This window comes from Microcaecilia unicolor, chromosome 5 (assembly GCF_901765095.1).
Source record: "Microcaecilia unicolor chromosome 5, aMicUni1.1, whole genome shotgun sequence".
Lineage (NCBI taxonomy): Eukaryota > Metazoa > Chordata > Amphibia > Gymnophiona > Siphonopidae > Microcaecilia > Microcaecilia unicolor.
The window spans coordinates 121894289-121906463 of NC_044035.1; the positions used below are offsets into that span (position 1 = coordinate 121894289).

General features: G+C 42.4%; 1 protein-coding gene across 1 annotated transcript in view; it reads left to right on the plus strand.

The window, feature by feature from the left end:
• The window catches only part of ZMIZ1 (zinc finger MIZ-type containing 1), a 1052488-nt gene that overhangs the window by 159582 nt on the left and 880731 nt on the right, over window positions 1–12175 (plus strand). The window contains 1 exon segment of the mRNA XM_030203240.1: window positions 7954–8055. The gene's annotated coding sequence lies outside the window, so the exon portion shown is untranslated.

The following is a 12175-nucleotide window of genomic DNA, read 5'->3' on the forward strand; positions in this document are numbered from 1 at the left end:
GTATGGTCTCTCTCTCTCTGCCTTTAGAAATTTCCTGAGTTTGGCCGTCAGTTCTTTTAGGTTCTGTTTGTTTTTACAATTAGTATAGTTTTTGCATGGAATCATGATTATGACACTTCGTAATTTATTTAGATTAATAGTGAGAAGGTTAGTAGAGAAGCATTTTCAAAGACTTGTAAGTATGATTGTTTCCTAAGAAAGGGAAGCAAATCATGTTCTTAATGACTTTTTAAAGTATGTTTCATTCATTATGAAAGTGCCTATTAGTTTTAGCTTCTATGTAGTCACCCAACTGCTGCACTCAGGCTGAATAGGTTTAGATTGATTTTAACAAGTATGCAAAACCATCATTTCCTTGTTTGTTTCTCTGTGTAGACTGCATTACATGTGCTGGTCTTTAGTTATATAAGATCATACAGTTTGTCATAGAAGTATATTTAAGTGGTGCCTGCTCAGTTGCAGTGCTGCAAGTTGCAGGGTGGAAGAACATGGTTTAATTCACAGGCTTTGCTTCGGTTTTCTAGGCAGGCTGAGATTGGGAATGATGCAGAAGCAGCGTTTATAACCCCAAAGAGAGTGTCAGTTGTTGCACAAAAGCCAAGGACGCTCACTACACTGGCTGGGCTATGTGGAGGGTTCCAAAATAAGGAGAAAACCCCAGTTGGTTATGAATTAGAGAATGACACGGGGACAAAGTTTGTCCTCATCCCTGTCCCCGCCCCATCCCTTCAAGCTCTGACTCCATCTGCACAAGCCTCAAACAGTTATGTAGTACAACACCAGAGATATAGATAAAGATGCATTTACTCTTGTACTGTGCAAAATATAAGGATGGCACATGCCAGGGATAGTGTTAGGGGAGTGTGACTAGGGCAACTGCACTTGGTCCCTGACCGGGGAGAGCCCCATGCTTGCTGGAGGCTGACAAAAGTGCAGCCTGGTAGTGGGCATTGGGTTCCCTTCCCAGATTTCTGCTCTGGATCTTAGCCATTTCTAACACTAGCTCTGGCAAGATGTACGTTTCAAAACGGACATGTTCTAATCACAAAGTAGAAAATAAAATGATTTTTTTCTACCTTTTATTTATTTATCACATATCCTGCATTAGCATGAGTAGAACTCAGGTTCAATGTGGTTTAGATAACAATTAGAAAAGCATGAACATGTTCAAAATATATTAACAAAGTAAAATATGTCATATAATGTTAGACCAGTAAAACTTGAGTTAGGAACAGATGTAATTAAATACCTAGGGCCCTGTATACCAAGGTGTGCTAGCGCTTTTAGCGTTCGCCAGTGCTAGAGACACCCATAGGAATATATGGGTGTCTCCAGCATTAGCACATACCAACCCTTAGGGCGCACCAAAAATGCCAGCACGCGTACAGCACAGCTTAGCAATCAGGGTCCTTAGTGATTTAAGCTAAATAATTGAAATATGGAGGAAAAAGGTAAAGGGCTAGGATTAACAGGGATAGACAGGAATAGTGGGAGGTGGGATGAGGTAAAAATTAATCCCATGAGTTTATTTGAGAACAGTGCTTATTTCCTTAAAGCCTAGACTGAATAAATGAGTTTTCAATAGACTTCGGAATCGGTGCATTCGATGGTTTTAGGTGAGGAGTTTCAAATTTTAGTGCCTTGATATGACAAATTAGCAGAATGGATTGTTTTGTAGGTTACTTTCTTATAATTTGGGAAATGTAGGCTAAGATATTCTCTAGATGATTTAGAGGCATTACATGAGAGTAATTCAATGAGGTTGTTCATGTATATTGAAGCCGAACCATACAAACTTTTGTGAATGAAGGTACATAGCTTGATTGATATTCTAGCTTTTATTGGCAACCAATTCAAATCATACAGAAGGGGGGTTGCTTTGCGAAGCGTGGTAGTCTGAATATGAGACGTGTGGCAGTGTTTTGAGTGGTTTGTAGTTTTTTTTTTTTTTTTTTTAAAGAGATCCCCTTTAAGTCCTGCAAGAAAAGTTGCAGAGATCAAATTTTGTTTGGACTAGGGATTGAACTGGGGTATGGAAGACTGATTTTGCAAAGAATGGTCTTAGTCTCCTCAGTTTCCATAATGAATTGAAGACACTGGAGACTACTTTGGAAATTTGATTAGCTAAAGTGAGGAATTGGTCAATTGTGACTCCTAAGATTTTCATAGTTGAGTCAAGGGGATATGTGATGTTCTCAGTGGTAAATGATTTAAGATTTATAGCATGATAAGGATTAGTAACTATTAAGAATGTAGTTTTATCGGTGTTGAGTTTTAATTTGAAGTTGGATGCCCAAGATTCTATTAGAGAGATACCTAATCTGATGATATGAGTAATTTCATTTATTTCATTGGTGAATCATCTGCATAAATGAAAACTGGGAGACCATTTTTCTCCAGTAAATTGCCTAATGGAATCAATATGATATTAAATAGGATGGGGAACAACGGAGAGCCCTGGGGCAGTCCCCAAACAGGGGACCATGCTGATGAAATTGTACCTGATTGTTTCACTTGGTATGATCTAGACCTTAGGAAGCCTGAGTACCATTTTAACACAGCTCCACAGATTTTGTAATAGTCAAGGATGTTTAGAAGGATATTATGATCAAAATTTGAGTACTAATATTTTATTACCAAAGCTAATATCTGTCATTTTATTTTAAAAATAATGCTGGTCTTAGGCTCTGGTTTCTGTTTCCCTCTGTCTTCTCTTATCTCACTCACTAGGTTCTCCTATTCATTTGACATCTCTTCTCTCTCCATGTCCGCTATCCCATCTTCCGTATATGTGTCCCTATACTTCCCAGTCCACTATCTCCCCTCATCATCACCTCCAGCACACATCCTCATAGCTCTCTCACGTTGACAACCACTTCACACTTCCTCCTATGACATACTTGTCCCCCTCCTCAACCATAGCTATTTCCCAATTACCGCATCCTTCCATAATCTCTCCCTCTCCTTCACCTGCACATAGTTCCCCAACTCTTGCACCCCAGCACACAGACACTCAACCGTCTCCTTTGTGGCACACACATACCTATGTCTAGCTCTTGTTTCCTCTCCTGCTGCACATGGACACCCAGCTTAAATCAGTGTCAGGACAAGACTCCAGAGAGACTCACTTTGATTTGAACTCATTAGGAGTGCTTAAGTATGAAATGCTTTCAAAACCTTATTGAAGAAATGAGAAAAAAATTTTTGTTTGTTTGTTTTACAAGGGTCCTTAAGAATGTTGTTAATCCTGTTGCTTTAGTTGATATGGTTCTTTTATCTTGGTGCTTATTAAGCTGCAGTTTTCTTAAACTATACTCTTATTGTGGTGACCTCATCAACCATTCTCTGCAATGTAGTAGCTGGCCTAATGGATTTCACCAAGACCCCTGACGCGCTACCGATTCTCAGTGCGGCAAATGAGAGGAAGCCCATTCAATTCCTATAGGCTTCCTCTCATTTGCTGCATGGGAATCAGTAGCGCGGCTTTGTAAAAGAAGCCCTGAAACTTGGCTAACGTAAGAGAATCTCTGATTATGTTTTATGTATTGCAGCACTAGCAGGACAAACATATGATCTGAAAACATTTGGAAATATTTGGAAAATGTAGTGCTCTACAGTGTAACTAACTATGTAGTGCCTGATCTCAGTGTGCTACAGGAGCACATGATCACAGGGAGCAAGTGCTCAGCTTTCTATCTCCCCCACCCCCAGCAGTGGCACAACGTGATCACAAGAGAAGGAGGGGAAAAATAAAGAACAGCTGTTCATTACACTGCTTCCTCCCCCTCTGCCACTTAAGCGCTGAATAAAAAAAATTCAAACCACATGGTTCAAATTTTCATTCAGTACTACTGAGCAGCAGATGAGGAGTGTGTGGCCTGATATGCAGCTGCTCTCCTTTCTTCCGCTTGTGATCAGTGCCAAGCCAGGGCAGCTGTGGGGGCAGGGGCAAGGAGGGTGTGTGTGCATGGAGCAGCCAACTCTTTTCTCCCTTCTCTTCCTCCTTGCCACGGATATTTCTTACATTTTCCTGCAGCAATTCACAGTCACAGACCGACTCCATGTCTTTCCTTCTGCTGTGTCCCCTCTCTACCGCAATTCCTTTTTTGAGGCTAGACAGGAAGTTGCAGTAGAGAGGGTGGGATGCAACAGGAGGAACAACATGGAGCTGTGAGTCACTGCCAGCTGCAGGAAAATATAAGTGACGCTCGCAGGGAGGAGGACAGGAATGGAGAAAAGGGTTTTTTTTGCTGCGGGAACAAAGCTTTTTACTGTTTCCACAGGACGGTAAAAAGTTTTGTTCCACATCTGTGGTGATTCTAGTTAGGGTTTGGCCCTTACCGTGGTTTTTTGTGGTATATCTGCTGTAAATTTAACTGTGTCATTCTCCATTTTGATTCAAGACTTGTGTCACTAGTACTAAGTAGTGCCCCAGATTAAAATAGAACATCAAAGAAACAGAAGGAATCCTTTGAGCCTCATAAATAAAGTACATCTCAGTTACATGGAAACCAGTGACCATGTTTACTCCCAGCATGCTGGTAAACCCATTGCCCTAGCATATGAGGCTGAAACTTTCCCCCGACAGAGAACAGCTGGGAACACCTCAGTCATGGTACTGAGGGCTTACATAAGAATAACCATACTGGGTCAGACCAATGGTCCATCTAGCCCAGTATCCTGCTTCCAACGGTGGCCAATCCAGGTCACAAGTATCTGGCAGAAACCTGGCAGTGGCTTCCTCATGTCTATCTCAATAGCAGACTATGGGCCTTTCCTCAAGGAACTTGTCCAAACATTTTTTTTAACACACATATACTAACTATTGCTACTACATCCACCAGCAACAAGTTCCAGAGCTTAACTATTCATTAAGTGAAAAAATATTTCCTCTTGTTTTAAAATTATTTCCTTGTAACTTCATTGAGTGTCCCCTAGTCTTTGTAAAAAAAAATCAATTCACTTCTACTCATTCTACACTACTCAGGATTTTGTAGACCTCAATCATATCTCCCCTCAGCTGTCTCTTTTCCAAGCTGAAGAACCCTAACCTCTTTAGCCTTTCCTCATATGAGAGGAATTCCATCCCCTTTATCATTTTGGTCACTCTTCTTTGAACCTTTTCGAATTCTTCTGTATCTTGTTAAGATACGGCGACCAGAACTGAACACAGTACTCAAGGTGAGATCGCACCATGGAACAATATAGAGGAATTACAGTATTCTTGGTCTTATTTACAATTCCTTTCCTAATAATTCCTAGCATCCTGTTTGCTTTTTTGGCCACCGCCGCTGCACATTGGGCAGGAGATTTCACCTAGATCTTTTTCTTGGGTGCTGGCTCCCAAGTTGGATCCTAGCATCAGGTAACTATAATTTGGATTCTTCTTCCCAATATGCATCACTTTGATTTGTCTACATTTCATTTCTTCTGCCATTTGGATTCTCATTATTCCAGTTTCCTAAGGTCTTCAATTTTTCACAGTCCGAGTCCACACGTGTATGAACAATCTTGAATAGTTTAACATTTATAAATATGTTAAATAGCACTGGTCCCAGTACAGATCCCTGTGGCTCTCCACTATTCACCCTCTTCTATTGAGAGAAATGTCCATTTAGCCCAACCCTCTGTTTTCTGTTCAATAACCTGTTTCTAACCCACAACAGAACATTGCCTCCTAACCCAGGACCCTTTTTAATTTTCTCAGGAGTCTTTCATGAGGAAGTTTGTCAAAAGTTTTCTGAAAATCTAGGTACACTACATCAGCATCAACTGGCTCACTTTTATCGACTTGTTTTATTCTCTCCAGCTCTATCTCTGGGTACCCTTAAATTTCTACCAGATAAGGATTAAGGCACTAAGGAGGAATGCAGAGAGGTGATGTGGGCTTCTTGTGCACTTTAAAGATGAAGAACTCCTGGGAGTGTAATCATACCTATAGGAAGCCTTTCCTTTTATCATCTGCATGCATATCCCCTTCCTAGAGACCAAGAGTGCTATAGAACAGATATTCTACAGGGCTGGGTCTCAAATGTGGAGCTGGAGACTGTAGGCAAAATTATTCATGTGGCACAGTTTATTGACTTGATTATCACCTTTCCAGTTATATACTAAAATATCAAGAAATAATACCCAGTAAATGAGAAAATTGTGGCTAGGCTACAAGGTAGCTCAAGCTGTCATTTTGCTTCTCACCTTTGTGTGACATACAACAGTTGCCTCTGTTCCAGGAGGACTGAAGCAGCTTGAATTATTTTTTCCTTAAATATTGCACAGAATCTACTGTTGCCTGTTGGATTAAGGAGCCCATAAAAGCAACTTGCCTCTTCAATCAGGAAAAGGTTCCAGTGGGTCTAAGAGCAAACTTGACTAGAGCTCAAGTGACTTCTTGGGCAGAAGCTTAAGTAGGCAGCTCTGAAGATATCTACTGAATGGACCCTTGGTGCTTGCTGCATTCTTTTGTGGATAATTACAAATTAATGCTCAGGCCAGAAGAGATGCTGTCTTTGGCAGAGGTGTGTTTCAGAGTGATCCTCTTTCTCCACCCTGCCTGGATAAAGCTTTGGTACATCCCATTAGTCTGGACTGGTCCAGTGGGATGGTAAGATAAATTTACTCTTAACTGATCATTTCCTTTTCTTGAGTCTTGCTAGACCAGGGGTGAGCAACCATTTATTTATTACATTTGTACACCGCGCTTTCCCGTTCATCACAGGCTCAATGCGGCTTACGTAGTAACAAGAGAATACAATCTATAGTAACAGAATCAACAAAGGGGGTATGTGATAGGACAAATGAACAAGGAGTAAATGGGATAAAAGAGGTATGAGAAGGATAGGGATAAGTAAGGCAGTGGAGCGATTAAGGAGAAGATGGGAAGAGCATGGAGGGTAAGAAGGTTGGTAGGAGATATTTCTGAGTCGTTGTAGATAATGGTTATTTGAGCCGGTAGATAGATGGTTTGCTTATGTTTGTTTATGATAGGTCAAGTCACTTGGGTAAACCTGTTTGAATAGATGGGTTTTCAATAGTTTCCCAAAGGGAAGATATTCATTAATTGACTGAATGTATCTAGGTAGAGCATTCCAGAGTTGGGATCCCAGGAAGGGGAAGTTAGATGCATGGTAGGTTTTGTATTTTAGTCTTAGTTCTTGAGGGTTACACCTCAGCAGGGTTTTCAAGGTTTCCCCAATGAGTATGCATGAGATTGATTTGCAGGTACTGCTTCCATTGTATGCAAATAGATCTTATGCAGATTCATTGTGGAAATCTCAAAAACCTCACTGGGTTGTAGTATGATCATTTCTCACCCCTGTGCTGGATAAATCCAAGACCCACCCAGAAGATGGCAAGTCATGGTAATCCTTAGCTTCGGGCTGCCCTTTCCTATTCATTATACATATTTTCTTTAATGTTCAGGAGTCTACAGAGGGTTCCCTATTTGGTAATTGGCTCCACATTTATATAGGTTCCTTTGCTAAATTCTTAACTTTAGCATTTGCATATTGGGAAAATTCCTGGCTGTACCACCTGTTATAATGATGATGCCACTAGAATCTTCAGGTCTCTACTGATGGGGTGGGGGAGGGGATAACTCTCAGTCTGGACTAGTCTGGTAGGTTGCAAGGAGAGGAATTTATCAGGTAAGGGTAAATTTCTCCATAAGGGGGGAAGATGATGGTGCTCATGGAAGTACTGGCAATGTTAACATGTGCATTTTTTTTTTTTTTTTTTTAATTATTAGAAGGCGCTTTGGTCTTTTTCATAATGAATGTTTTGTTTGGCAGCTTTTTGACATGATGACAATTTGAAAAACAAATTATATTCAAGCACAGATGGCTGAGGCAGTCCAGACGAGGAGGTGCAGTAGCAATTTGCTGGAGTTTTTTATGACTCGCCGGAGGACATGGAGAGTGATTACTGATCTGCCCTTTCTTGCTTGCTTCTCTTTAGGACATACTGCATGCTGGTTTCTGGAAAACAACTCTCCTCATAGACTGGTTTTGAAGTTCAGAAATGTACAAATTGGTGCATACTTCCTTCCTTGGATAACAGGTAACTGCTTTATGTCTGCCTTTGTTTTAGCTGGGTTCATTTAAGGGAAAGACAATTTTGTCTACAGGTAAAATCATTAATCAACCAACGTATATGCTCTAATACGTGTTCAGATATCCTTGGATTCTGGAAAGGTTTTATATGTCATGGAACTATTATTTTATGCTTGAAAATCAAATGGACTAGCAAATAAATGGCAGCTAAGAGTCATGCTCATTTTTAGAGGGTTTAAAGGCTTTTTCTGCAAAATGTGGCTGGAAAATGCAACAAGTATGCAAGGATTTTAACAAGTTTCTGTAAGCAAAACAGTCTTTTTCCCTTTACTCCAGGGCAGTTTAAAGTTCACAGAAACATTTTGCCCTTGAATCAGAGCTGAAGTAACAGTTCTAGCCTGTTGTGCTTCTCTGGTTCAGAGGAACTTCAGAATGTTGCCAGATAATTCTCACTGAGAACAGTGGCGTTCCTGGGGGGGGGGGGGGGGGGGCGGTGGGTGCGGTCCGCCCCAGGTGCACGCCGCTGGGGGGGGGGGGTGCCGCGTGCCTGGCTGCTCCGCTCGTTCCATGCTCCCTCTGCCCCGGAACAGGTTACTTCCTGTTCTGGGGCAGAGGGAGCATGGAACGAACGAAGCCAACAGGCGCGCGGCACCCCCCCCCCCCCCAGCAGGTAAAAATGTCCCCGTGGGGGGGGGGTTCGTTTCGCCAGGGGGGGGCGCTGCACCCGGGGGGGGGGGGCGCATCGGTGATCCGCCCCGGGTGTCAGCCACCCTAGGAACGCCACTGACTGAGAGTATACACTTTTCAGCGAAGCCAGCATTAGACTAAATATTTAGGAGCCCAGGAAGAGAGGTTTTTTCTTGTACTCGATAATGCCTATTGGGACGGGTCAGTCCATCTGCCCACATAGGTGACAAACTGAGTGCTTACCTTTTCACTAGGATTCCACATTTAACCTTTGATCTGTTTGTGGCCTGCCTCCAGCTCTGCCCGTTTCTTTGTTGGTTGTAAGCAGTCCGTAGACAGTCTCTTAAATTAAGAAATTCCTGCTTTTCCAAACATACCTTCTTCCAAGAACACCCCAGTGGGTTCTCACTCTTCTCCCCTCTCTCCATTCTCTCCTTATACTCCCCCCCTCCCTTCTTTCCCAGGCTTCCTTTTACCAGCTCCACTCATGTCCATGTCAGGTAGCCTTTTCTTGTGCCATGGGGTTTTGGATTCCCCATGAAACATTTCTTGAGGTTCACTCTAACAAGTCACCTTACGTAAACGATGGTTTTCTTTTGATTTGGCAGAGTTTGATCTCTTAGCTAGAGTGTTTCTTCTTCCCAGCTGCTTTTCTGCTCTATGTCTACGTTTGTTTGTGAATGCACAGAGAAGTCTATATGGGCAGATGGATTGACCCTTCCCAATAGGCATTATCATTGTAGTGTTATGTACCTAAAAAGATTTCTTTCGCTGGCTCCTAAATATTTTGTCTGGTCAGTGCCCAAGTTTTCTAAATATGTTTCTATCCTAACTTTTTAAGTATTTATTTTCATCACATTAACATTTCAACTCATGAGAACATATCATTGAAATAATCTAGTCTATTAAAATATGCTGTAGCAACAGAAAAGACAAATCCTCAATTATTTTAAATTGCTTTATTCGTATTGTCATTGCATTTACATAATGCTTTTATCCAAAGCACCTAGGAAAACCGCACAGGCATTTTTCTGACCTTCCTTAACTTGCTGGAGGTGAGATTATATCAGTTGGGCTGAAAATTTTAACTATGAAAGTGTTCATGACACAAAAGCAGAAATGTTATCAAATCTTGAATATTTACAGAGTGGCAAGAAGCTTGGTTTAATCCTAAATAGTATAATGCCCATTATGCTACTTTGACACATTACTCATAGAGGAGAGTTCTCTTCTTATAGCACTCTGTGTTTATTTTTGTTACATTTGTACCCCGCGCTTTCCCACTCATGGCAGGCTCAATGCGTGGAGATATCCAGAAGCGTTGCCAGGTTTTGTCATCAGGAAGAGCAAGGCTGAAGGGCCAATCCACTTAGGCACCATTTCATTCAAAATCCATTTGGGGGAGCGACCGCTCCCCTTGCACCCTACCTACCTACCTAAACCTCTGGAGATATCCTATCCAAGAACCAGTAGGCCTGATTTGGCTTAATTTAGATTTTGTAAAAGCTAGAGAAATGAAATACCATAGATAATTTAGCATTCTGGGCTGAAACCTTTTGTTGGGTGGAAGTAGTAGTGCAGACATTGCGTATCATCTGTCTATTCCACTGCACTGACTCCCTGTCCCCTTATCCCCATCTCCCCATCAGCTTCATCCCATTCAGAGCCGTTTTTATAGTTTATACATGAGTGTCTCTGGATAAGCTCCTGTTTGGAAGGGTGCACCATCTGTTAATTTTCAACAGCACTATACAGCTAGGCCTACTAAAAGTTCTTACAGGCTGCCTCATCGCTATTTAGATAGTACCAAGTTGAAGCGAGAATGTTCCACTTAACTCTGTGGATAGTCAGTGATATTCAGCTGCTATCCAGACAGCTGCACAGTTTAATTTAGGATAGTAAATTCATGGATACTGTCTTTTTTTTTTTTTCTGTTGGTACAAAAAGACTAGCCAACCTGTTTACTAAGGTGTGCTAGCGTTTTTAGCATGCACTAAAAATGCTAATGAGCTTCTAGAGCAGCTTAGTAAACAGGGCCCTTAAACTGTGTAGCTGTCTGCATAGTTGCTGAAGCAAAAAAGCCCGCTTCGGAACAAATGAAATGGACCCTAGGAAGGCTGTCATCAAAGCGTTTTCTCTTCTCTCTCCCCCCTTCCCACCATGTCCAGCGATTCTCCCCTGCCCTCCCCTCCATGTCCATCGATTCTCTCCTGCCCTCCCCTCCCTGTCCAGCAATTCTGCCCTCCCATCCCATCTCATCCATGTCCAGCAATCCTCCCCTCCATTCCATACCTGAGGTCTCAGCGGCGGCAGGCTTGGCGCGTGTCGCCTCCAGCCTTCCCTCTAAGTGTCCCGCCCTCCTCTGACATCATTTCGTCTTTCCGCGAGGGCGGGACACAAAGGGAAGGGAACGCTGGAGGCGAGCTGATGTAAGGTCATTAGCATACGGTTACGAACCCAGCGAGCCAGCCATCCAGGGACGCAGATTGACCAATTATTATATAGAGAGATAGTTTGAAGTACCTGTATATAATATGTTAACCACTTTGATTGTAACTACAGAAAGGCAGTATATCAAATCCTATCCCCCCCTCCCACACCCCCATTTTAAAGGATGTGTAGTGGATCTGACTAGATTTTTTTCTCCCTTTTCATAAGTCTTCCTCAGTTGGCTGAGGGAACTCCACTTTCCCCTTATATTGAGAATGTTTTTATGGCTTCTACATTTTGAGACTCCGCAGAAAGTCTTTTTCTTTTTTTCTGCAGACAAACAAGATGAAATGGTGAAACAGATGGGTGATGTCATCCAATGTGTAAATGCAGAACATTTCCTATATAGCTCTAGAAAAGCCTAGAAGGCTTTTCTCAGGAATGCATGAAACAGCCTGATCCTTGAGGGGTTCTTTATCCATTTCTGTCCATAGATAACATCAGATGTATTCATGTTTGCATCATTTTTGTGGTTCTGTTGGTATTTTGGGCCGGGTTCTGTTGGCTGTCTTAGTAGCATTTATTAGTAATTGATTTGATCATGTTACCTCGTTATATGTGTATCACTATTGGGTACCGGTGCAGTTTGGGATTTCTTTTGAGTTGATGGTTCTTACCCACAGGGCATACTATGAGTGTAACCCTCAACCTCTTGCGGCACTAGTTCAGCCTTATTCACTAACTAGCACACTGTGTTTTGTGGTTGGATTAATGCTGGCTATTCTGTCTGTCAGTAGCTGAGACTTGTTTAATGGCTACACCAGAGGCATATCTGGACTTCGCTAGTAGGGGGGTCCAGAGGTGAGGGGCACATTTTAGCCCCCCCCCCCCCCCCCGGCACCGCTGCTGCCACCCCCCGCTGCCATTGCCGCCACCCCCCCACTGCCTCCAGAAACACCTCTGTGGCCCACCCGACGACCGTCTCGACCACCGCAGACCCTCCGCCCGCT